This window comes from Spermophilus citellus (genome assembly GCF_964194105.1).
Source record: "Spermophilus citellus genome assembly, chromosome: 16".
In the NCBI taxonomy this organism is placed as follows: Eukaryota; Metazoa; Chordata; class Mammalia; order Rodentia; family Sciuridae; genus Spermophilus; species Spermophilus citellus.
The window spans coordinates 64,855,667-64,880,557 of record NC_138196.1 but is presented as its reverse complement, the minus strand read 5'-3'; the positions used below and the strand labels follow the sequence as shown (position 1 = coordinate 64,880,557).

General features: G+C 40.6%; 1 protein-coding gene across 1 annotated transcript in view; it reads right to left on the bottom strand.

The window, feature by feature from the left end:
• Nucleotides 1-24,688, bottom strand: part of AADAT (aminoadipate aminotransferase) — a 57,463-nt gene extending 32,775 nt beyond the window's left edge. Inside the window, exon 1 of the mRNA XM_081269289.1 lies at nt 24,518-24,688. The gene's annotated coding sequence lies outside the window, so the exon portion shown is untranslated. The remainder of the gene's footprint in view (nt 1-24,517) is intronic.
• Nucleotides 24,689-24,891: the final 203 nt, after the last annotated feature.

Genomic DNA, 24,891 nt, shown 5'->3' with positions numbered 1-24,891 from the left:
GAAAATCAAGAGAGGTGTCACGAGCTAGCCCGAGTCAATCAGGACGCCGGCTTCCCACGGCGTAACCTTGAAATGTTAATAGGCTTGGGACAATATGCTATCATAAATCAACAAATTAATTATGATCCTGGGGTCTATGCTCAGATAGCTACAACAGCCGTTCAAGCTTGGAAGGCTCTACCTATTTCAAATGCTGAAACAAAAATTTCAAAAATTGCTCAAGGACACTCTGAGCCTTATTTTGACTTCATAGCCCGATTGATGCAGATAGCAGGAAAAATATTCCCTAACTTGGAACAAGCCATGCCGGTCATTAAGCAATTGGCTCTTGAAAATGCAAATTCCTATTGCCAAAATGCCATTAAATCTACCAGAGCAAAGAGTGTTGATGACATGATTCGAGCTTGTAAGGATATTGATGGAGCTCATATTACCGGACAGATTTTGGCCGCTGCCCTCAAAACGGGATTGTCAGGGTTTAATGGTAAAGGGGCCCGACCCAAAGGCTGCTCCCGATGTGGGAAAGAGGGACATATTAAATGAAATTGTCCCGAGGGGGATAGGCGGGGTCGGGAAGGCATGCCTGGCCCCTGTCCCCAATGTGGCAAGGGGAATCATTGGAGCAGCGGGTGTCGCTCCAAGTTTGATGCTCAGGGACGCCCACTGCAGCCGGGAAACGGGGAACAAGGGACCGCCCTGGGCCCCGGAAGCCAGAGTGTACGGGGCGGTACAGAGACAGAACAAGCTGCTACCGCAGTAAGATCTTGGCCAGGCAGGGAAAAATGCAGACAAAATCAAACAAAATGCAATCGGCTAGGAAAACTTGGGGAACTTTTGCCCTGAAAATGGGCAGCGGACTCCATGTTGTTTGCATCACCATGGTAACCATGGGGTGCCTGGCCGGAAGAGCGGCTTCCTGGTCCCACCTCCCACACTTTTGCGGGCTTCCGATTGGTTCTTCCACAGTCACTCAGACAGGACTTCTAGTCCCACCTTCCAGCCACTAACCTGTACTGCTGTGTTTCAGATTTCTACCGGAGCTGCTCAGAGCCTGTATTTTTAAAAGATGCCTACCTGTAAATGCTAACGAAAGATATCTTTTTCAGACAAAATTTAATTCTACAGGTTTCTATGTTACAGTCCTAAATTTAAGCTAGTTCTAAGTTAAATAACCTGACTTTTTCTTTATAGTTGTGTTACTAAATAATGTTCTATTGATGAGAGATATCAAATATGCTTCTTTATATTTTACTTTTAATTTTGGAGGTCATGAGGATGCATTTGCTCGCCACAGGAACAAGCCGGCAAAGTTCCTGTGGTGACCAAAAAATCCTTATTTTCATTGCTAACTATAAAAATAAAAATGTATACTCAAGGATCTTATTTCAGTACATCAAGTGACGTCACATAGAAGAGTGCACTCCTAATTAAAAATAAATTAAAATGGATCCAAATATTTTAAGACCACGTGGTTACATAAAGTTAATACAATTATAAGTTAAGTTCTTATTCTTAATATATATTTTTTAGATATTTAAATAACCTATATTTGTTAATCCATAAATTAATTAACACATGCCTAATTGATTAGTTAATATATATTTGCCTAATTGTTTTTCTTCAACAGGAAACCCATAATTTATGTTTTATATTTACATTTATCAAGATACTCTGCCTTTTCAGTTACAGATATTTGAGATAAATGTGTTTACTATAAATTTGCTTTTAAGTGAAAATACAACCAAGTAGTTTCTAATTCTCAAAGTTACTGTTTAAACTCATAAGATGATAAATTATTATAATTATTTCTACAAAATATCTAAGGGTTTTAACTATATTTTCATTGATATTTCTTATCAAAGTATAATAATTTGTTTATAGATTCTAAGGTTTTCAGAAATTGTTCCAAAGTATATATTTTTTAAAAAGAAAAGGATGGTTCAACAAAGAAAAAGCACACATGGATCCTAAAAAGAAGAAAGAAATCATCTTTGGGTAAAACAAGGTCTTTATATTCATTTTCAAAAAAAAAAAAAAGATTTTTATATTATTATCTAAACAGATAATGTAAAAAGTTAGAACAATTAAAAAAGAGATTTATATATACTAAATTGACTATAATTAATTTAAGGGTATTTCAGGTTATTTTCCTAATTTAACTATACTAATGTGAGCAAAAATTTTGTCCATATTTTGATATGATAAACACCTATTAAAATGTAAGTTTATTTCTTTAAAGAAAGATCCTTATTGCCTAATAATTCTTACTGTTTAAGATAAAGATTAATTTTGGTAAATAAATTCACATTGTTGATTAAACATTAAGTATATTGAACTATTAACTTAAACCCCTGTATGACCTTTTGAGAGGAGACCCCTCACCCACCTCCCTGTGAAAACCTACTCCAAAAGCCTTGAAGGCACTCAGGTTAATAAAAACAGCCCCACAAAAGATGCAGGTTACCCAGATAGATTATTCTATACCCCTATCATTTATAATCCTGCCATCAAAATTAACTCCTACTGGAGTGTTTTGGCAAACAGGTCCCATCTATTGGGTCCATCTACCCGCTTCTAACTCTCGGGTGATAACTCCCTTTTATGAACTAGTGATAAATCTGATCTGGAAAGCCAAATATTTGGGTGATGCACTGTTTGGAAAAACTTTTGACATTCTCATTCAACCTTATACCCAGGATATGATTTTAAAATTACAACAAGAACATAATCTTTGGTGTCTCTTCCTTTGTAATTTCAAAGGTCAAATTGATAATCACTTTCCCCGACATAAACTTCTAGAAGGCCTTAAAAAATGTCCTATTATTTTTCCTAAAATTATTAAAGGGGAACCTATCCCGGGAGCTCAGACTGTTTATACAGACGGAGCAAAAGGGGGGTTTGCTGTTGTTTTTGATGGATCTCAAGTAATTCGACACCCTGTTCCTAAACTGTCTGCCCAAAGAAAGATCAGAAGTTGAGGCTCTAATTATGGCCCTTAAACTATACAATTCCATCCCACTTAATGTGTATACTGATAGTCTCTATGTTGCTAATTTAGCCTCAGTTATTGAAACAGCCCCTTATATTGGCAGGCAATCTACTATCATGGAACAATTACAAACGGTTCAGCTCCTTGTTTGGGCTAGACGAGATCCTATTCATTGGACATATCCGAGGACATTCGGAGCTCCCTGGGCCTCTGGCGGAGGGTAATGCTAAAGCAGATGCCGCCACTCACAATATGGGCCTAGTATACACCATAACCAAGTATGATGAGGCCTCACAACTCCATGCTAAATTCCATCTAAATGCACAATCTTTACGCTTCCGCACAGGATGCTCGCGTGATCAGGCTTTACAGATTGTTTCCCTATGCCCAGTATGTGCTCCATTTCTTCATTTTCCCAGTTTGGGTGTTAACCCTAGAGGCTTACACCCCAATGATATCTGGCAAACTGATGTTACCCACTTCCCTAGTTTTGGTAAGCTGTCTTTTGTACATGTTTCTATTGATACATATTCTGGCTATATCTTTGCTACATTACACACTGGGGAAAAGGCCAAAGATGTTATTGGACATCTCTTGAAAGCTTTCTCTTGCATGGGCAGTCCACGCTGTCTCAAAACAGACAATGGACCCGCATATATAAGCCAAACAGTTCAACGGTTCTGCACCCAATGAGAAATTGAACACAAAACAGGTATTCCTTATAACCCCCAGGGACAAGCAATTGTGGAACGAGCCCATCAACATTTAAAAATTTATCTACAAAAAATAAAGGAGGGGGAAATATATAGATGCTGCCAGGGACCACAAACGCTATTATCCATAACTTTGTTCACTTTGAATTTTTTGCTCACCGATGCAAGGGGACGTACGGCTGCACAACGTCACTTCTCCCCTCCCACTGCACAAAATGCTCAAGTATGGTGGAAAGATTTATCCACCGGAAGGTGGCAGCCTTTGGCTCCACTCTTAGCGAGAGTGAGAGGAGCCGTATGTGTTTTCCCTCCAGGAGCAGAAAAGCCCATTTGGGTCCCGGAACGCTGCATAAGACTGGTGAATGACAAACATGAGGCTCCGGATGAGGACCCCCAGACGCCTGAGCCCGCCGTTGCCGCCGATCTTCCGAACCGTAAGATGGATTCTGCTGGTGATGTTCCCTCTGGGTGAGTTAGTCCATGGGGGCCCTGGCCTCCCAATAGACACAAATCTTCAAACAAGTCCCCATATTCTTAGGAATCTGAAATGGACTATACAAAATGTGGAAACGGGAAAAATTGCAGTTTTGGCCCAGGGTACCGGACATTATCCCTCACCAGGATGGTGGCCAAATATTACTTTTGACCTATGCCACCTCGTCCAAGATTCATGGCCAGATACAGGAAAAACCAAGAAGGATTCCTATCCCCCTTGTCGGTTCTGATCATGGTATATATGCCCGGGACGACAACGTACCTGGAAGTGTGGAGGACCTGAGGCCTATTATTGTGCCTCGTGGGGATGTGAAACCTCTAGTAATGGGTATTGGCTTAAGAATTCACCCAGGAATGACTATGCCCACTTCTGGCAAACAATAGAGGGAGAATCAAATATTACTATTCAGTTTACTTCCAATGGAAAACAGCAACCAGATTGGACTCAAGGATATCTCTGGGGGCTGCGTATTTACACCCCCGGACAGTACAATCCTGGGCCGCTTTTTCGGCTCAAATTGACCATAGAACAGCCTACTGGAAGTCTAATAGGACCCAATCAGGTGCTCGGAGACCAAAAGGCCCCATCTGGACCCAAGCAGCCCATAGCCCCAACAATAAAACCTTCCCCCAGCGGTCAAACAATAACTATGGGCTATCAAACCTTCAATTATACCCCTGAGCCCATACACCCTGGAACTGGAGATCTCTTCTTAATTTGGTCCGAGGAGCTTTTTTCGCTCTCAATGCCACCAATCCTAACAGGACCCAAGATTGCTGGCTATGCTTGACCTCCAGGCCGCCCTATTATGAAGGGGCAGCAATACTGTCTAATTTATCCTCTAATACCACTGCAGATCCTAAATGTTATTCTCTGCCTAGTTATAAGTTAACTATCACGGAGGTCGTGGGACAAGGGGTTTGCCTGGGAAAGGTACCATTTTCACGCCAACATCTCTGCAACATCACCCGACCAATAAATCAATCCCAATCTGATTATTTGTGGGGTCCCAAAGGATCCTATTTTGCTTGCAATACTGGGTTAACTCCCTGTGTTTCCATGGCCAAGTCAATTACCGCTTTGGAAAAGCCCCTCACCTCCCTCTCAGAAGTTGTGTTACAGAATAGGAGGGGACTAGATTTATTGTTCCTAAGGGAAGGAGGACTATGTATAGCTTTAAAGAACAGTGTTGTTTTTATGCAGATCACACTGGGGTAGTCCGTGAAACTATGGAAAAGGTCACGGAAAGATTGGCTAAAAGACAAAAGGAGTTTGAAGCACAACAAGGATGGTTTGAACAGTGGTTTAAAAATACCCCATGGCTAACCTCTTTGATATCTACTGTAATGGGACCGCTTTTCGGTCTCCTCCTTATAGTTGCTGTAGGCCCCTGCCTTGTCAAGAGAATGACACAATTTATTAAAGACCAAATTAACATTCTGACTTCTAAGCCAATACAGGTCCATTATCAACGCCTACAAACCAAGGATGATCTTGCTGAAGTTTGTCTCCGACCAATCCGAAGATGACTTTTCTACAATGATCCCTGCTTCATGCCTTCCTCCTTTTACCCCCTTTTCCTTCTTTATTTTGTTATTCCTCTCCTCTGACTCTATGCCTTGTCGAACCGGAACCAATTAGAGACCCAATAATGACTGGCTGGATCGCTACCACTTAATGCCTTGGTAACAACGAGCTGATCTTGTAGTACCCAGAGACGGGCAACTTTCACGCTTGCACTGCAACCTAAGACAGGGGAATGGGGCCTCCCCAGAGACGGGTAAGCACTGTAAGGGCAGTGAACGACCTAAGACAGGGGCTACTTGATTCCCTTTGACGTGCAACAAACAAAAGAGGGGGAACTGCTGACTCAGATCCCCCCCGGCCCCCGGGGCTTGGCGCCAGCCCTGGTTTCTTGTGTGCATGTCAAAGAGGCCAGCTCCCAAGGCCTTGAAAGATTTGTGGTTTCTGTTTTCATATTTCAGCCTATAGCGGTCATGTGGGAACGTCCTGACCTGCTTGGGTCTGATAAGGTTCCTGGTTGAAGGCTTAGTATGAGTCGACAAGAACCACCTGTTCCCCTCCGTCCTTGCTTCCGCCTACCAGTAACTTTCCATTCTGTCTGAAAGAAATATATAAGTATGAGCTGAGATAATAAAGTCAGTCTCCCCCTGGATGAAGAACCTTGGTGTCCTGTGAACTCTTTTAACCCCGACGTCTCCCGCCGGACTCGGTCCATTTTGCCGGACGCGGCACCAGATCAGAAATGGAGCAGGTTAAAAGGTCATCAGAGCCTTTATAGATTTTGGGGGGGTATCTCTTCTTGCTCTTCCTAGCTTCTGGTGGTTGCTTACCATGCTTGGCGTGTTTTGACTAGTAGCTGTAGCATTCTGACTTCCGCCTCTGATTTTACAGGGCCTGCTTATATCTCTGTGTCTCTCTCTTTCCTTATAAGAACACTAGTCATTGGATTTAGAGTCCCCTCTCCTCCCGTATGACTTTTTAACTTGGTTGCATTGGCAAATGCCCTATTTACAAACAAGTTTACATTCACAGACTCTGTGTGGACACACATTTTGGAGTAACACTGTTCAATCCACTATAGTAAATGTCTAAAGCAGCCTCAAATGAAATAATTGTTAGATAAAAGGACAACTGGGGGAGCTTACAGGGAAGAATTCAGCAAAGAAAGGCAGTGTTTTGAGAAGGACTGAAGGCTGCTAAGAGGACAAACACCAGCCAATTCCCAACTCTGGGATCCCGTGGGTGCACCACTGCATTGCCTGGGAGGGTGGCGGTCCCACAAGTCAGTCTTGGCTCTGGGGAATGACTCTGGAACAGGCCACTGAGTTCTGTGCTGAGGGCAGCATGGTCTGCAATGCAGAGTGGAGCACAGGTCACAGCCCTCTGGAATTGGAGGATCAGGGAACCTGACCTGGGGAAATACACGTGTGGAGTAAAAATAAAAGTATGGAGTCACGTTTTCCTTCCTGAGACCAAGGAGTGACAGATTGCTTGTGGTTTTGCGGGGGGGTCAGGACTGAAGACACCAGGATTAATGGCAGATCACATGTGTCCTGCTGTATCCCTCCCAGCATAGAACTGGGTGGTTCAGTTGCCTGCTGCTCTCAGAGTCACTGGAAACCCACTGTGGCTGTGGCATTGGCCCACTTCTGGGGCACACAGGCCAAAAAAATCTCCAGAGAGAATGTTTGCCTGGTGCAGCCCGCATTCTGCCTTCACTTGTTCCTGTGTGAAATCCAGCTGAGAGCAATTCCCACTAGCTGCAGCCATAGTCACTCTCACTTGATACCTGCTGGGTACCACACCTGAAAGTTCCAGGGGACAAAGAAACCCTGGACACCTTTCTGCTGTCAGGGTGAGTAGCCTAAGAAGACCTGGAGAAAAAGGTTTGAGCAGCATAGCCCATGATCATCCACCCTACCCTATTCATCTTCCTTGCACCTTGGCTAGGAGGGGGGGGGAAATACACACACACACACACACACACACACACACATATATTCATACATGCATATATACAAATATACTTATTTGTTTATACATGTATATACATATGAGTATACATATTTGTATATATACATATGTATATGCATATATAAATTTTAAATTATACATTTCTTTTTCTGATATTTTCATATTTTATAATTTTTTTATTTTTACTTTTTAAAAGTTAATTTACTTTTGTTTACTTTTATTTTTCTTCTGTATTTCCTTTAAATTGTTTTTTATTTTTATTTCCTCTTTTTTTGTGTGATGCTAGGGATTCTGCTGAGGGCCTCACTAGCACTGAGTGAGTGCTTTGCCTCTCACCTACACTCCCAACTCAGCTGAGAGGAATTATGCCCAAGTATCAACATGACCCAATCTGGCCTGAATCCTGGTGAATACTTAAAGACTAGGAGGGGCTGGTGTGGTGGTGCAAATCTGTAGTCCCAGTGACTTGGGAGGTTGAGGCAGAAGGATATCAAGTACAGCTTCTGCAACTTAGTGAAATCCTCTCTTAGGAAAAAAAAAAAGGCTGGGACAATGGCTCAGGAATGACATGCCCCTGGGTTCTATCCCCAGGACAAAAAGAAAAGGAAAGAAAGGATGTAAGCTCCCAGGTGTCCACTCATCCTCAGGTGGGCACACCTTAGGGTGTTTGAGGTCCCACTCTCGGGAAGCCTTCCCTATTGTAGCAGCAGAGAGAAGAAACATGTTTACTAACAGTGCACGTTTAGGTGTCCTTTATTACAGTTGCACCTGCACCTCGTCTGGTTGTACATTATTAACAAAACTGGAGGTGAGTGGCATAGAGGGGGAGTTGTGATTCCAATTTGTGCCTCTTCCCATGAAGCACACGGATCTGCACCAGTGTCACTCAGAGGACAAGAGTTTCTGGCCCTACCACACAACCGGAGCAAGCAGCATCATAGTTATTTTCAACGAAAACTGCCAGTATCAGCAGTGCCTGTGGAAACACCCGTCGCCTGATTAGGGATACCACTTCCTGTGTAGGAGTAACTATATTTTTCTACATACAGCACACCTGACTCAATTTTCAAAGTGCTCCCACTCTTGCAAAACCTGCAGAGACAGTGGGTATCTCCATTTTAAACTGTTATGCTTGTGCCCAAATCCACAACTAACAAGCAAAGAAGCTATACAAAGATTACACTGTCATGTTCAGTGGGAAGTAAACTCAAGAGTACCTGCTGAACCCTACCCTAAGACACATCATCAGGAGAAAGCCACTTTCCAAGAAGGTTATCACATGAAAGTGGAAGAGATACCCATCTCAGCAGATATTCAATTCTCAACATAGAAACTCAAGAAATATTGAGAAATATGAAAAACAAGGTATATGGCACCTCCTGAAGCTCCATAATAGATTTCAAAGATATCAAAGTAGGTGACATTTTGGATAAACAATTCAAAAGAATGATTTTTAAAAAGCTCAATTAAATCCAAGAAAATGCAAGTAATTAGTTGAATAAAATAAGTAAGACAACACAGGGTATGAATGTCAAGTTGAGTAAAGAGATAGGGATATTAAAAAAGAACCAAACAGAAATCTTGGAAATGAAAAGCTCAATAAGTTAGATAAAAAAAATCAGTTGAAAGTCTCAATAACAGACTAGATCAAACAGAGCTTGAAGTGTCTTTCAATATATTACATTCAGAGAAAAATAAATAAATAAATAAATAAACAAACAAAGAAAGAGAGAAAGAAAGAAGAAAGTATTTAATATCTCTGGGAAACTATTAAAAAATCAAACATCTGACACATAGGTGTCCCTGAAAAAGAAGAACTAAAAATTGAGGACGCAAATAACCTCTTTAATGAAATAATGGCATAAAATTTCCCTAATTTTGGGAAAGACATGGACATTCAAATTTAGGAGGCATGTAGAGTCTCAAGTAGATATGATCAGAAAAAAACCTCTCCATGTACAATATAGTTAAACTGTCAAAACACAGGACAAAGAAATATTAAACAAGAAAAAACTGCCAAATCATACTCAGAGGCAAACTTACTAGACTAATGGAAGATTTATTAACAGAAACTCCAAAGATCTGGAGGCACGGAATGATGTAGTTCAAGTCCCGAAATGCAACCAACATTACTATACTCAACAAGGCCATCTTTCAAAATTGAAGAAGAAATAAAGACCTTCCAGACAAGCATAAACTAAGGGAACAAGGTTGATGGATGATACATGATACATGCATGTATGGAAATATAACAGTGAATCTCATTCATTTGTACAATTAATATGTTAATAATTGTAATAAAAATTAGAAAAAATTTCAGGCTATGTTTACAAGGTATACACGAAACAAATGAATTTTCTGTTTGGATTTTGGTCCAATTCCCAAGATATGTCATTATGTATATGTAAATATTCCAACATAAAAAAAAAACAAAATCTGAAACACCTTGGGTGTCAAGCATTTTGGATAAGGTATACTCAGCCTGTATCTTGAAAATGGTCACTTCTTTCTAGTTACTGTTCACAGTCTGTAAGTCACTATCATATCCCTCTCTTATCCTCTATTTTAAATTTCTGCCTTTTCTTCTAAATCTGAATCTATTCTAATAACATTGCAGCCAGAGTAAACTTTTTAAAGTGTAGATTGGATTATATTTCTCTCCACTTAAAATCTTTTAATAATTCCCTTGGGAATCCAGAGTTAAATCTTTTTTTTTTTTTAAAATTTGTTCTAATTCGTTATACATGACAGCAGGATGCATTTTGATTAATTTTACACAAATGGAGCACAACTTTTCATTTCTCTGGTTGTATATGATGTAGCGTCACACCATTTGTTCAATTATAATCTGTACCTAGGGTAATGATGTTTGTCTCATTCCACCATCTTTCCTACCCCCATGCCCCCTCCTCTCCCATCACACCCCTCTGCCCAATCCAGAGTTCCTCCATTCTTGCCATGCCCCCTTCCCACCCTATTATGGATCAGCATCCACATATCGAGAAAACATTTGACCTTTATTTTTTTGGGATTATTTTGCTTAGCATGATATTCTTCAAACCCATCAGAGTAAAATGCTTAGTGGCGGTTGGAGTTCTGCATGATCTAGTCTCTGGCTACTACTCCAGGTTTAACTATTACCATTCTCTCTCCTACTCTTCCTCCATGTAATTGGTTTTCCCAACAGATCTTCACTATACCAAGGTCTTTTCTACCTCATCATTTTTCACATGGTGGAAAGAACTTCACTATTTACTGGTGTTTCAGTTTTGGGGGCATTATTCAAAAATTTAGAGATAATAGGAAAAATTCACCAAACATCTTGTTTCTTTCTGTTCTGAATTTCCTCTTTTCCTTGTGTCTTTTCTCTCAATTTCTCCCTTTTTCTCCCATTTTAATAAAATAAAATGGAAGGGTGAAAGAAGGAGTAAATGACATGTAAGATTTATGAATTTTAAAATATGAACTCTTTGAGAATATACAATCCATGTAACTTCAGATGTAGTAATTTAAAATTTTCCATGTTTCCTGGCTTATTTAGCATTTGATTCCCCCATTAAATGTTAAGATATTAGAATTAAACTATTTAATTACAGAATTAGGTATTATCTTAGGCAGTTAGCAGAAAGAGCTTATTTCATGAAATTTTGGCTTCATAAACTCATATACTCATGAAATGGAATTTAAAATATTTTAAGTTTCTTCTATTGATTAATATCTTAATTTGTTTGGGCTGCTCTTAAAGAATGCATAGACTGAATAGTTTATAAACAACAGAAATTTAGTTTTTACAATTCTGGAGGCTGAGATGTTCAAGATTAAGGTGCCAGCAGATTTGGTATCTGGCCAGGACCAGCTTTCTGGTTCATAAATGACGTTTTACAGTTGTGTTTTTCCACGGTGATGGCAAAGAATCCTTCTAGGTCCTCTTTTATAAGGGCATTCCTCCCAAAGGTCCTACCTCTTAACACCATCACCTTGGAGGTGAGGATTTCAACGTGAATTTTTAAAAAAATTTTTATTTATAAATGAACTATAACTTCCCGTTCTTCAGGTTGTACATGATGTGGAGTTCTATTGGTTGTATATTCATGTATGAACGTAGGAATGTATTGTCCAAGTCATTCTACTGACTTGCCTATTCCCATTCCCCCTCCCTTCCCTTCATTCCCCTTTGTCTAATGCAAAGTACTTATTCTTCCCTATTCCTCACTTATTGTGAGTTAGCATCTGAATATCATAGAAAACATTTGGCCTTTGGTTTTCTGGGATTGGTTTATTTCAGTTAGCATGATGTCTCCAGTTGCATCCATTTACCAGCATATGCCATAATTTCATTTCTCTTTATGGTTGAGTAATATTCCATTGTGTATACATACCATGTTTTCTTTATCCATTTATTTGTTGAAGGGCACCTAGGTTGCTTCCGTAGTTTAGCTGTTGTGAATTGAGCTGCTATAAACGTTGTTGTGGCATCATCGCTGTAGTATGTTGATTTTAAATCCTTTGGGTACATGCCGAGGAGTGGGATAACTGGATCAAATTGTGGTTGCATTCCAAGTTTTCTAAGGAATTTCCATGCTGCTTTCCAGAGTGGTAGCACCAGTTTGCAGTCCCACCAATAATGTGGGACTTTCCCCCCCACATCCTTGCCAGTATTTATTGTTGCTTGTATTCTTGATAATTGACATTCTGACTAGAGTGAGATGAAATTACCATGTATTTTAAATTTGCTTTTCTCTAATTGCTAGAGATGTTGAACATTTTTTCATATATTTGTTGACCCATTGTATTTCTTCTTCTGTGAAGTGCCTGTTCAGTTCCTTTGCCCGTTTATTAATTAGGTTATGTGTTTTTGGGTGTTGAGTTTTTTGGAGTTATTTATATACCCTGGAGATTAAGGCTCTATCTGAGGTTCACGTGGCAAAGATTTTCTCCCATTCTGTAGGCTCTCTCTTCACAGTCTTGACTGTTTCTTTTGCTGTGTAGAAGCTTTTTAGCTTGATGCTTTATTTTACTTCTTGTGCTTTTGGAGTCTTGTTAAGGAAGTCAGTTCCTAAGCCAACATCAACATGTGAGTTTGGAGGGAACACAAAAACATTCAGACCATAGCAACTCTGAAACATTTTTCAAGTGTCCACTTTACATATATGTATATAATAAATATGTATGTTTGTTAGCCACAAGAATATGCATGCAATTAAATTAATAAATACAAATATAATTTTTGTGTCATCAATGAAATGTTCCATTACACAAATTCCAGATCATCTTTGCATGGACAGTTTTAAGGCTATTCATGATGCTACTGACTACAAAGGTTTAAATGAACTCCACAGATGAGCAATTTCTTCATTCAGTGTATTAGTTTTCTAATGCTGTGTAGCGAATTGCTACCAATTTTAGTGGCTTAGAACAACACAGGTTCATTATCTTGTCAGCTTTTAGAAGTTTGTAAGTTATGGCATGGAGTGACTGGATTTTCTGCTTAAGGTGTTACTAGGCTGAACTCAAGGTGTTGCCTGGGGCTGCCATTCCCTTCTGGGATCCAGATCTTTTTCCAAGTTCTCTGGTTATTGGTAGGATAAACTCTCTTGTGATTGTGGAACTTAGATCTTCATTTTTCTTCTAGCTGTTGGTTGGGAATTGCTCTCAGCTCCTTGTGCCACCAGAAGTTTACTACAAGGAGGTTTGCTTTTTCCCAGACCAGACATCTGAAGGGTACTCTGACTTTCTCTTCTGTACCTACTGGAGAAAATTGTACTTTTATAGGGCTCAGTGATTAAGTGAAGCCCACCATGATCATATTTTGATTTTAAGAGCAATGAATCTGGGACCTTCATTATATCTTCAAAATACTTTCATAAAAAAACTTGGGTTAGTGTTAGTTTGAATAGCGACTTTATTCCATTTTATTAAAAAATGTTCCAAGAAGGCTAATGAATGAAACCTATATTATCTTGTAGTTTTTCAGTTTTTTTGGCATTTAAAGTATATTACTAAGGTTATACAATCAAAATACCAAAAACTATGAATTATATAAATTCATTTCCGTTTTCAAATTTTAGGGATATCTTTTAAAGTTAATATTATTATTACTGTGTAAAACATCTCTATGCCTTCAAAGTCAAACTTCAGTGTAGAATATGCAGAAAAGTCACATACATTTGTTTCCTGCTTTCTATTTTCTCTTTCTCTTTGTACACAACTATTTATATTGGTTTAAAAATCAGTATTTAATTTTGCAGATAAAGAAATTTCATAGTTTTACATTTATATTCTCATTTTTACATTTATTACAAAAGGCATTATCTTATATGCATTTTCAGCACCTTGTTTTTTTTTTACTAAAAGATAAAGACTATTCTATGTAGTATACATATATGCAGTTTTTTCTTTTTTTTTTTTTGTACTGATTATTGAATCCAGGGGTGCTTGATCACTGAGCCACATCCCCAGCCCCCTTTTTTTTGTATTTTGAGACAGGGTCTTGCTAATTGCGTAGGTCCTCACTAAGTTGCTGAGGCTGGCCTTGAACTTGCAATCTTCCTACCTCAGCCTCTGGAGTTTCTGGGATTACAGGTGTGTGCCATCATGCCCCGATTTCTTATTCATTTTTGTAGACACGCGGCTTCAATTGAGTGGATGTCCCAAAGTTTATTCACCAGTCTTCCTGTTGATAATTGGGTTATTTCCAATCTTTTGCTAATACTGTTACTGGAGTCCTAGATTAGAGGCTTGAGTATGAGGATTGAACAATTCAGGTCTAACTACTGAATCCCCCTGACCAAAAAACAAACAAACAAACAAAACAAACAAACAAACCCCCAAACAAATGGAAAAATAATGACGAAAAATAGGAAAGGAGTTTTAATCACTGTAGTTATACTGAGAAGATGAGGAAAATCCACGTCCTTAGTCTTGTCTTTGAGGAACTGACCAAGGCTTTGAGGTTTTGCAGACAGGGAAATGAGGGCAAGGGTTGGGGGTTTGCATAGCCCGGGGGCCTGCACAGCTGCCAAAGCAAGTGATCTCAGTCAGACGTGGTCTGGTTCATTATTATGGTTTAGATATGAGTTGTCCCCCAAAAGCTCACGTGTAGGGCAATGCAAGAAAGTTCAGAACTGAAATGATTGGGTTATGAGAACTTTAACAATATCAAGGCCCTAATATTAATTACTGGTATGGATTAATTACTGGATTAATTACTGGTATGGATTAACTGGGTGGCAACAGTAGGCAGGCAGGGTGTGACTAGAGGAAGGAAGTCACTGGGGGTGTGCCTTTTATATTTTATATTTTGTCCCTGGTGAGCAGAGCTCTCTCTCTGCTTCTTGTATGCCATGTTCTGAGCTGTTTTATTCTACCAAGCCCTTCCACCATGATGTCTGCCTCACTTCCATCTGAGAGCTCTGAAGTCAGCCAATCAAGGACTGAACCTCTGAAAGTATGAGCCAAAGCAAACTCTTCCTCCCCTAAGTTTCTCTTTTCAGCTATTTTGGTCACAATGAAAAAAATGTTGACTAGAACATCAAAAATCATCTCAGGATTGGTCAGGTCGGGGCCTTGTCACAAAAAGAAGGTACATGTTGGCTTTGGGCATAGTTTCAACTCTTGTCAGGAGTTGTTTATCTATGAGACCTGTTGTTCCTGGAATCAAAGGTGACTGTAGAAAAGAATGGCTCAGGCCAACTCAGAAGGAAGAAAGAAAAGTCAAAGGCAAGATGAAGTCAAAACAGGAATAGGTCAGTGACTGGGCCCTCTCCAATACAAGCAATACTGTGTTGCTAAGCTTTGTGCCAATTTATTTTGGGAGTAGATTCCTGGAAGGGGGATTATTGGTCAAAAGATAAATGCCTAAGTAATTTTGCTAAACTTTGAGAAATTCCCCTCTACAAAAGTTGTACCAGTATCTATTACAGTTCTACAAAGTACTCAAGTGCCACTTTCTTCAGTCTTGACAATGAAGTATATTATAAAACTTTTGGAAATTTACCAGTCTAATGTGTGAGAAATAATATCTCCTATTTTAATTTTAATTTTCCTTTCAAATACCATTCTAATACTGGTGTATCATGTTACTAGCTTTCTGTGACATTGAAAGAGGAAAGCATGATATTAGTCCATGAAAATAAGAAGCACCGACCGAAATTTAGCCCACATAAGAATTATAACTATGGAATTGACTAGATGCCTCCACTAAAATTACCAGGTTACACTCAAAATGTTTCTAGAAAAATTCTCATTTACTACAGTATAGGTCTGAATGTTAATGTTTTGAATTTTATTTGTTATAAATAGTAAGAAAAGGTACAATTCTCTTTTTCCCATATAAACACTGAATTGTAATACCTCATACAACATTTTAAATTTGACACTTGAAGGCTGAGAAGGAAGATTGCAAGTTCAAGGCCAGACTTAGCAACCTGTTTCAAAATAAGAAATAAAAAAGGACTGGTAATGTGTTTCAGTGGTAAAGCTCCCCTAGGTTCATCCCCAGTACCTCAAAATAAATATGTAAATAAATTAGGTGTTTTCATTAATGATTTTAGGTGGGTTTTTGTTGTTAATCTTTGTAATTCCTCATTTGTTTTCCTGTGGCCTTTGGTGTCTCTACAATGGGGACAAAAGGCAAAAGCACTCTTGGGCCTTAACTCATAGCTTGTTAGGCATTAAAAGTGTAGTCTGTGCCTTTTCCTTCTCTCCTGCACCAACTCATGGCTTGTTAACTATTAGCCCATGTTGTGGCTCAGTGCATACGTGAGGCAGTGGGTTTATATCCTCGGCACCACATAAAAATAAACAAATAAAATAAAGGTATTGTGTTCATCTACAACTAAAAAAGATATTTAAAAAACTATTTTAAAAAGAGTACAATATGTGCCTTACTTATAATGCTAAAATAGTCTCATTGCCCTCAAAAAAACCAGGTGTACCATTAGGGCCTGGATATCCCTGCTATGATTGCTACTGGGTAAAGGGATCCTCAATTCTTATCTCCCCAAAATAAATATTTCATTTAAGAGACACAGATAAAATAAGAATGAAGTGTTCATTTAGTGAAATGAAAATATGCTCCAAAGAATGTGATATAGAACCCCTAAGAGAGGAGGTAGCCTCATGTTTTCTGGGTTGTGGGCTTTTATGAACTGCTTGGGATCCTCTCACCCCATGAATTATTCACTTGGGACAGTTACAGCCATTTTTCACTTAATTGTAGTGGCCTGTGCCAATTTTGCTATGTTGACAAGTTCCTCAGCACAGACCACACATTTTCTTTGATTGACAGAGAACTGTGACCCTCAGAAGTGTAAATGGCCAGTTTCATGCTGCCCAGGGATGGAGCCTGGATTTCCTTTTCTTGCCTCACTTTCTTATGTTTGTTTACTAATCTACTCTCACACTCCCCTCTCAAGGACTCTGAAGTCCTTTGGATTGATGGCATCAGATCATCTCTTTGGCTGCTCTCTGGTTGTTGCTGTCCAGGGGTTAGGATAGGTAGGTTTAGGGCTCTTTCCTTTAGCCTAAGAGGAGGTATTGGATGGTTGGTGACTTGATTTAATACAGATAATGATGGCAGTGGGGACTCAGGCACGAGAAGTTGATAGTCCCCAGCAAACTTTAAGGACATCTGGAGGTTGACACCTGTTTTGTAGGAACATGGCAGCCAGGGAATTGACCTGTTGTTGTAAGGCAGTGAGGGCCTCCACCATGGTATGCAGGCTATCAGCAATCTCAAGGGCAGGTCACTGTACAGGAATGGTTTGCCATATGTTATTTCAGAAGGGCTAACCTGGAGGCAAGTCTTTGGAGCAATTCAGAGTCTGGGGACGTTATAAGGGGACTACTGCAATCTGAAAGATACAGTTTTTCCTGGGAGATTAAGAAGTGTGGTAGCCAAAGGTCCTAACAGTAGTAATAGCCAGGTGAAGGTAGGTAAGTAAGCTTTAATAGTTTTCCATCTTTATACATCTCAGGATCTAGACTTTTCTTCTAAAGTATTTGTTTTGTTTTGTTTTGGTACTGAGAATTGAACCCAGGGCCTCACACATACTAGATAAATACTCTGTCACTAAGCTACATCCCTAGCCCCAGGATCTAGAATTTTATTGAAAAACAGGTCTGTTAGATCATACTTGAATTAGCTCAGGACAAACATGATTTTATGAGTCTCTGTTGATGGTTATTATCAGGTACTTATGTTTAGACCCCATTTTACTTTTGGTAGGAAGGGTACAAATGCACATTTTAAACTGCATTTGAAAGGGCCATTGTTTTTCTCTTGTAAATCCATGCATGACTGTTTTTTGACTTTTCTTTTACCTGCACATTAGTAAATTTATCTTTGGTTATACTTTCCTATTGAGTGTTTAAGACCAAGTAAGTGACCCTATCCTGGCCAAAATTAACCTCTTTCCTTGCTGCTGTTGAGGTCAGCTGAGACTCCTCAGGGTCATTTTAGGAACTTGTGAGAAGCCTCTTGTGTTCCTTTTGTATTTTTCCTTACCCATTATGATCTTCCAAGATGGGTCAGGGTCTTACTGACCATATGAGGCTTGCCTTAATAGTGTTAGGGACATTTCTCTTTCAAGTGACACTCTTCTTTATAAAATGTGCACAAGTTATCCTTGTTCTCTAGGGTTCTTATGATTGCCCTGACTTGGAGGTTGAGTGACTCACTGGAATTTTTGGGTCCCTGGAAGGATCCTGTGAATCCTCGAAAAGTCTTGCTTGACCCCAGAAGGCAAAGGGCAAAATATTGGCTATTTTGTTAGCTCTCTTATTTTCCTTGGCTTTGGTCTCCATATTTTGGTTGATGAACAACCAAAAGGTCAGTTACACCAGTCTTGAAGTGGGAATTAATTTTAACTTTTGTAATTCACAGTTATCCCTTCCATTTATTTGGGGTCAGTTTTAGAACTGGGAGTCCTATCTGTCTGGTAGGTTATGGCTTATTAGCTCAAGTTACTACAGAATATTCTATTAGAAGTCATACTTCTGGAGAATATTAAGAGATATCACACTTTTACATGGAAAAATCAAAATGAAATTAATAAGAGTAAAAACATGTTCAGTTCATAATGATAAGAGTGGCACAGTTTGCAATGCCAAGTATTTGGGCACATCCAATGCTGTTTACTCAAAGATGATAGTCATGATACAATTCAAAGCTCACAAACATAAACCTGAAAAAAGTTGTTCTTCCAAACAGTTATAGCTTGGCAGACATCCGTTTGGTAGGGTGCTTTCCCAAGCTTCCCATTTTATAAATACACTTAACATACAAAGAAGCCAGCGTGCCAATCATGGCGGACACTGAGTCATTGGTTCAGATGGCCACTTGTTGCTATGGGACAAGTCTGGGTCAACCATCACCACTGTTCATCCCCCTTTTTAGGACCCTCTAAGGAGAAGATAATTTTTCCCCCTTTAGTCCTAAGTGAGTTTGGGGGTTAGTCCTTGAATAATTGCTTAAGAAAACAACCCTTGAGTAACCAATTTTTGTGGTGGCACATGTTTGTGATCCCAGGGACTTGGGAGGTTGAGGCAGGAGGATCACAAGTTTGAGGCCAGGCTCAACAATTTAGAGAGGCCCTAAGCAACTTAGTGAGACCCTGCATTAAAAAAAAAAAAAAAAAAAAAGGTCTGGGGATGTAGCTCATGATTAAATGCCCCTGAGTTCAATCCCTGGTACAACAAAAACAACAATGACAAAAACAGCAGAAGAAATGCCATTTTCCTTCCCATTTAGAGAATAAGACTCAATATTTAATGTAGGGGTCAAGTTGTATTGCAGAGAACAAATTGATTTCCTTTTCTTAAATCCTCTTGTAAGGGTCCGGCGAAACGTCGGAGAAGGAAAGACCACACGAGACTAGCTTCATGCAATGGCAAGGGGGATTTTTATTAGGGATCCGTTCCAACACGTTGGGACTCTGTGCTCACTCAGGAAGGGAGAGCAGCCCAGAGCCCAGAGCAGAGGTCAAGCAGAGCTTAAGTACACTTTTTGGAGAGGGCGGTGGGCTTTGCATACATCAGAACAAATCATCATGAGGCGCGGGGAAATTGAACAACAATTCTGATACATGATTAGTCCATTCATTGGCGGGAACAGTTTGGGCAGGGGTGATTGGTCACTTCCAAGTGGGGCACACATTCAAACTGATTGGTCCTGGGGCCTATATGCGTACGTGCCATGTTACCTGGAGCCCTTAGCTATTAAACAACCAGGGAATCAATGGAGATATTTACTGAGCAGCTCCCGCATTGTCCTAACAACTTACAGGTTCCGGGGATAGCAGGGGAATTGTAACAATAGGCTTTTACCTTTTAGCCCAGGCCTTGTAATCTAGAAGCTTTACAATGCCCTAGTCTTTTACACTTTAACTCAGACTTTTGCAGCTTAGAATCAGCTTAGAAATTTTACTTTTACACTCTGCTTTAAAATAATCCCAATTTCTCTGGAAGGTGAATCTCAGGGTATGGACATCTGGGCACCCATTTGGAAAAGAAAGACAAAGTGCATGTGAGAGAGTGAGGCATGTATTCTGTCCTTCTCAATTTAGAATCTGTCCACCACTCCAAAGGGCTCTGGCCTTAAGCACAGTTACCAGGTACTCCACCCTTCCCTGGGTCATTGTTCTGGCCCTATGTGCTGTCACAGGTTGTCCTGAGCACAGGACCTCTGTCCTTCCCAATTGGAGATGTTGAAAGCCTGCAAATCCTATTTCATTTTCTGCCTATGATACAGAGCAATGCTGTCTGTGGAGCCAAAGTAAATACAGATATCCTCTGCCACTGATTCTTGTGACCACACAGGGAAGATTTCAAATGGGTTGCACAAAGTAACAGGCATGAGTTTAATAGAGGAGAGAAAGGGGAAAGGGGAACTCTTTCAAGGGAGGAAGGGAGATAATGTGAATCCTCTTAGAGAGGAACGGAATGGTGCACCCCTCCTGCCCTCCTATTTTATTAGGGTTCCCAGGGAAGTTTCCATACCCTCCCAGGTCCACCTCTTGACTTTCAACTGATGGCAGGATTGCATCAGAATTTCAAGTCTATACTATACATGTTCTTATCCTTTGGAGGGGAGATTTTACTATTTTAATGAAATGTTAAAAGATCCAAGTCAACTCTGAGTCCCTTTGGCCTGAGGCAATCCGTTCTTATAGATTCTAGGGTTGGGGACTTTGCTTCTAATTATCCTGTCTCCCTGAGTGCTAGAATCTGATCTGTAGAAAGGTCACAAAAGTCCCTCCTTCAGGGTAAACCTTGTCCTTATTAGCAGGGAGGAGACTTTTGGGCCTGCATTTCTTCTGCAGATAACAAGATGTTTGCTGAGAAATGCAGCAAATCCTATTGACTAAAGTCAGCCAGGGCCAGAGTGGCCTCAGGCAAGCTGCCTTTCAAAAGAAAGCTTGTGGGGAGGGGGCAACACAGGAGGCCCAGTCCACAGAACTATCCCTCGACCTCTTGTTCCCACTGCTCATGCCTGTCTGCCACCTATCACCCAGATATGGGCCTAGGCCTTGGCATCTATATTCTGGGGACCTTCTTCCCCACTGTAGGTCAGGATTGTCGCTCCTGTGAAATTCCTCACCCTCTGATGGAGGCAGAAACCTGTAATTATGGAGGTAAATAGGTCACTGCAAAATGCCCAGCCCAGGTGACAAAGCTGTAGTGGGTGCTTGCCCCAGAGGAAAGGAAGGTACAGTGAGGCGGGCAGGGTGTCACGTCCTGGGCCCACAGCACCCTTCCCTGCTTGTTCCTCAATCTCCGCCTTGTTTCATGAGGAGTGGTGCATTCCCTGATGCTCTTCCTAGCCCTTTCCTCTTTGATGCTGTGTTTTCTGCTCTTTTTCATTTTTTTTTTGCCCAATACGTCACACATGCCAAACTTACTTTCATGAGCTTTGTCCTCCACGAACCTTCTATGTCTTCTTACTCAGACTCTCTGCAACCGGCTTTAGTCTTCTGACTTTACCCTTATCTTTCTTTTCCTACTTTGAGACAATTAAGTCATTTCACTTCTGGACAAAATCTTCTTTCAACGTACAAAATCTTTTCTTATCCCAAAATATTCTCTTTTCTTTTCAACCTTCCTTACCAGAGATGTCCTCATACTTATAGCCATATTTAGCTTCCTTCACATCTCCAGTTTATACTTTTTCTCTCTTGGTACCAGGGATTGAAATCAGGGACACTTGACCACTGAGTCACATCCCCAGCCCTATTTTGTATTTTATTTAGAGACAGGGTCTCACTGAGTTGCTTAGTGCCTCGCTTTTGCTGAGGCTGGCTTTGAACTCGTGATCCTCCTGCCTCAGCTTCCTGAGCTGCTGGGATTACAGGCCTGCGCCACCACACCAGGCTCATTTCTACTTTTGATTCCTGTCTTTCACACTCCTCTGAAAACACTCTACAGAGCCATTTATATGATTTGCAGCCATGTTCTTGTCTCCATGTGCTTTTGTCTTTGCCTTCACTCCTTACTCACACTTCATCCCAACACATGTGGGAGCTGGGGAGAGCTCAACAGCTGCCACATCCTGGAGGGACTAGTAACCTTGGCACTGGTTGTTATCAAGGGTGACAGCCAATAGAAATATTGCCAGGGCTCCCCCCCCAACCCCCACCCCTTATAGCAAGAACAGCAAATTGCTACATCCTTTGATATATCATTATGGGGCCTTGAACCCCAGGCTGGACAGCATGACCAGCAGCCCTGGGTGCATCAGGAACAGTCCCTACCCCCATGCTCTATGAGCCCTGTCCCTGGGGTCAGGGAAGAGACAGGGATGGGGAGCAATCATGAGGTATGTGGCCTGGCCCCTCCTTAGACCTCGGCACTCACAGACCACTTACCCTGCAGGCAGAGGGAGGTGACAGCCTGGCTTGTTTGCCTTGTTCACTGGTTCACACTGGTTTCTCGGTGCCACACCAGACCCAACACTGGGCCCCTCTGTCAGCCTGGGGGGCCACCACTGATGGGGTTCTCCATGCTCTGCAGAGCCTAAAATGGTGGCATTTGCTATTCTGCAGCCTCCACAATCCCTGCCTCTGCCATGTCCCTCCATTCCCCAATTTGAGACACTTAAGAAGTAAGAGGGGATGGAGACCCTGGGGTCTGGGATCAATCCAAGGACAGAAAGAACATTTGTGGAAAAGAAAAGGAAGCGGGTGGAAATCCCAACTGCAAGGAAACAGACCAGAGCGGCAGGCAAGGCAGAGGCAGACTGGTGAAGAGGGGAGCAGGAGCGAGTCTCACGGGCAGCCCAAGAGAGAGGTTGACTAAAAGCCTGTCAGGTCTTTCACTCCTGCAGTGATTCAAGTGCAGTCTGAGACCTGGCACCAAACAGTTTATTATTGTCTCTAACAGTTATATGAGTTGACTGATCTCAGTGGGCAGCTCTCCCCTGCAGTCTCCTGGGTTATAGTCTAGTGGAGGTGGGAGATAGAATCATCTCAAAGTTTGATGGGACTTGACATCCAGGTAAGCTGTCTAGTCACAGGCAGCTGATGATGGCTGTGGGCCGGGAGCTCCGTGGTCAACTGAGGGCCAACACCTGGCTTCTCCATTTGGCTTAGACTTTTTTTTTTTTTAAATCTATAGTAGTTGCTAGGGCAGTTAATGATCACATCTGCAAATGGCACAGAATTGCATTTCCCACATTGAGTTAATCGAAGCAATTGCAGGGCACAGTTCGATTTCAAAGGGTAAAAAAATATAAATATCTCTTGATGGGGGAGTGCCAAGTCAAATAGCAGAAGAGCATAGAGGATAGGAAATTATACTGAATTTCTCTTTAAAAAATACAATCTGCCGCATGACATTTTTTTAAAGGTATGCTGTCAAAGTATAACACCATGAATTATGCATCTGAAGCTAAGGAATGTCTAACATGAATATTTAAGTCTTCTTTACCCAAGTTTTTCACACTTTTATAGATAGTGGAGTTTTAACTTTTTATTGTTTCTATCTAAGGGTTAAAATAAAATTCCCTACCGAGAACTGTTTCTCTAGGTTCTGGCTTTTCTAGTTTTATTATATCCATTTTCTTTGCCTTGTCTAGAGTAATCAGTACAAATATTCAATTTCAGTGTATAAGATGAACTTTGCTGGCTTGCTAGAGAATTTTGTAGTAGAATCTCTATAAAATTGATCTTATGATCTTCACTCATCCCTAGACAGCTTTAAAGAATAAAAGAATTACGTCCAGGTACTTCTTATCATCCACTGCATTCATAATGTAAAATCACTCTTTTAGGTTTGACCTTCGGATTTATAGCTCTTGCGGGGCATTATAATGCAATGACAAAAATAGTTAATGCTTACAGAGTGCTCACTATATAATAGGTGCTGTGCTCGATATTTTAAATACATTTCACTTTATGATTCGGATACTCTTGTGGATGAGGTCACCGAATCTTAGTGAAGTGAAATACTTTGGCCAAAGGCACACAGCTAGTAAATAATAGAGTCTGAGCATCCAAATCTACTGGATAAGAGAATGAATATATTCCCACTTAGCCCATTTTAGAGTTATATCAGGCAAAAAATCTGATCTGGCTTTGAAAACTGGACAATGACTTCTTCAATGCAAGGCTACTCTCATTTTGATTTAGTATAAAATGGCAAACACTATCAAGACTATACATCAGATAACATAAATGAAAGTCCCAAGAACCCAGTGGCCAGTGGGCATGCAGAGGGTCCTAGAGGTACAGTTTTGCTATACAAGGGTTGACCTTGTATCAGAGTTCTCTAGAACCAACAGAAATCAATCAATCAATCAATCAATGATTTATTACATTAGCTTACATGGCCAGCAGCTGGAGGGTCCCAGAATGGTTGTCTGCAGGCTGAGAGCTGAAGGAACCAGTAGTTACTCAGTCCAAGAAGCTGGAGCTTGGGGATAAGGTTCACTGATGCATCCCCAGTCTGGAATCAAAGGCCTGGTCAGAGGGTGTTTTGGAAGAATGGAGAAGCAGGGCTGTGATGTCTTGAGGTGATTACAGCAGCAGTTGAAGCACCCACTCAAGAAGAATTGAGCTGATATCTGCTTTGACTTCCTTGTTATTCTACCTTTTTGTTCCATCCAGGCCCCCAACCTATTGAACTGTGCTGCCTTAAATCTCTGCCAGATTTGTCATCACCTTGGAATTCAGTCTCAGAAAGTCTCAGGACATGAACAA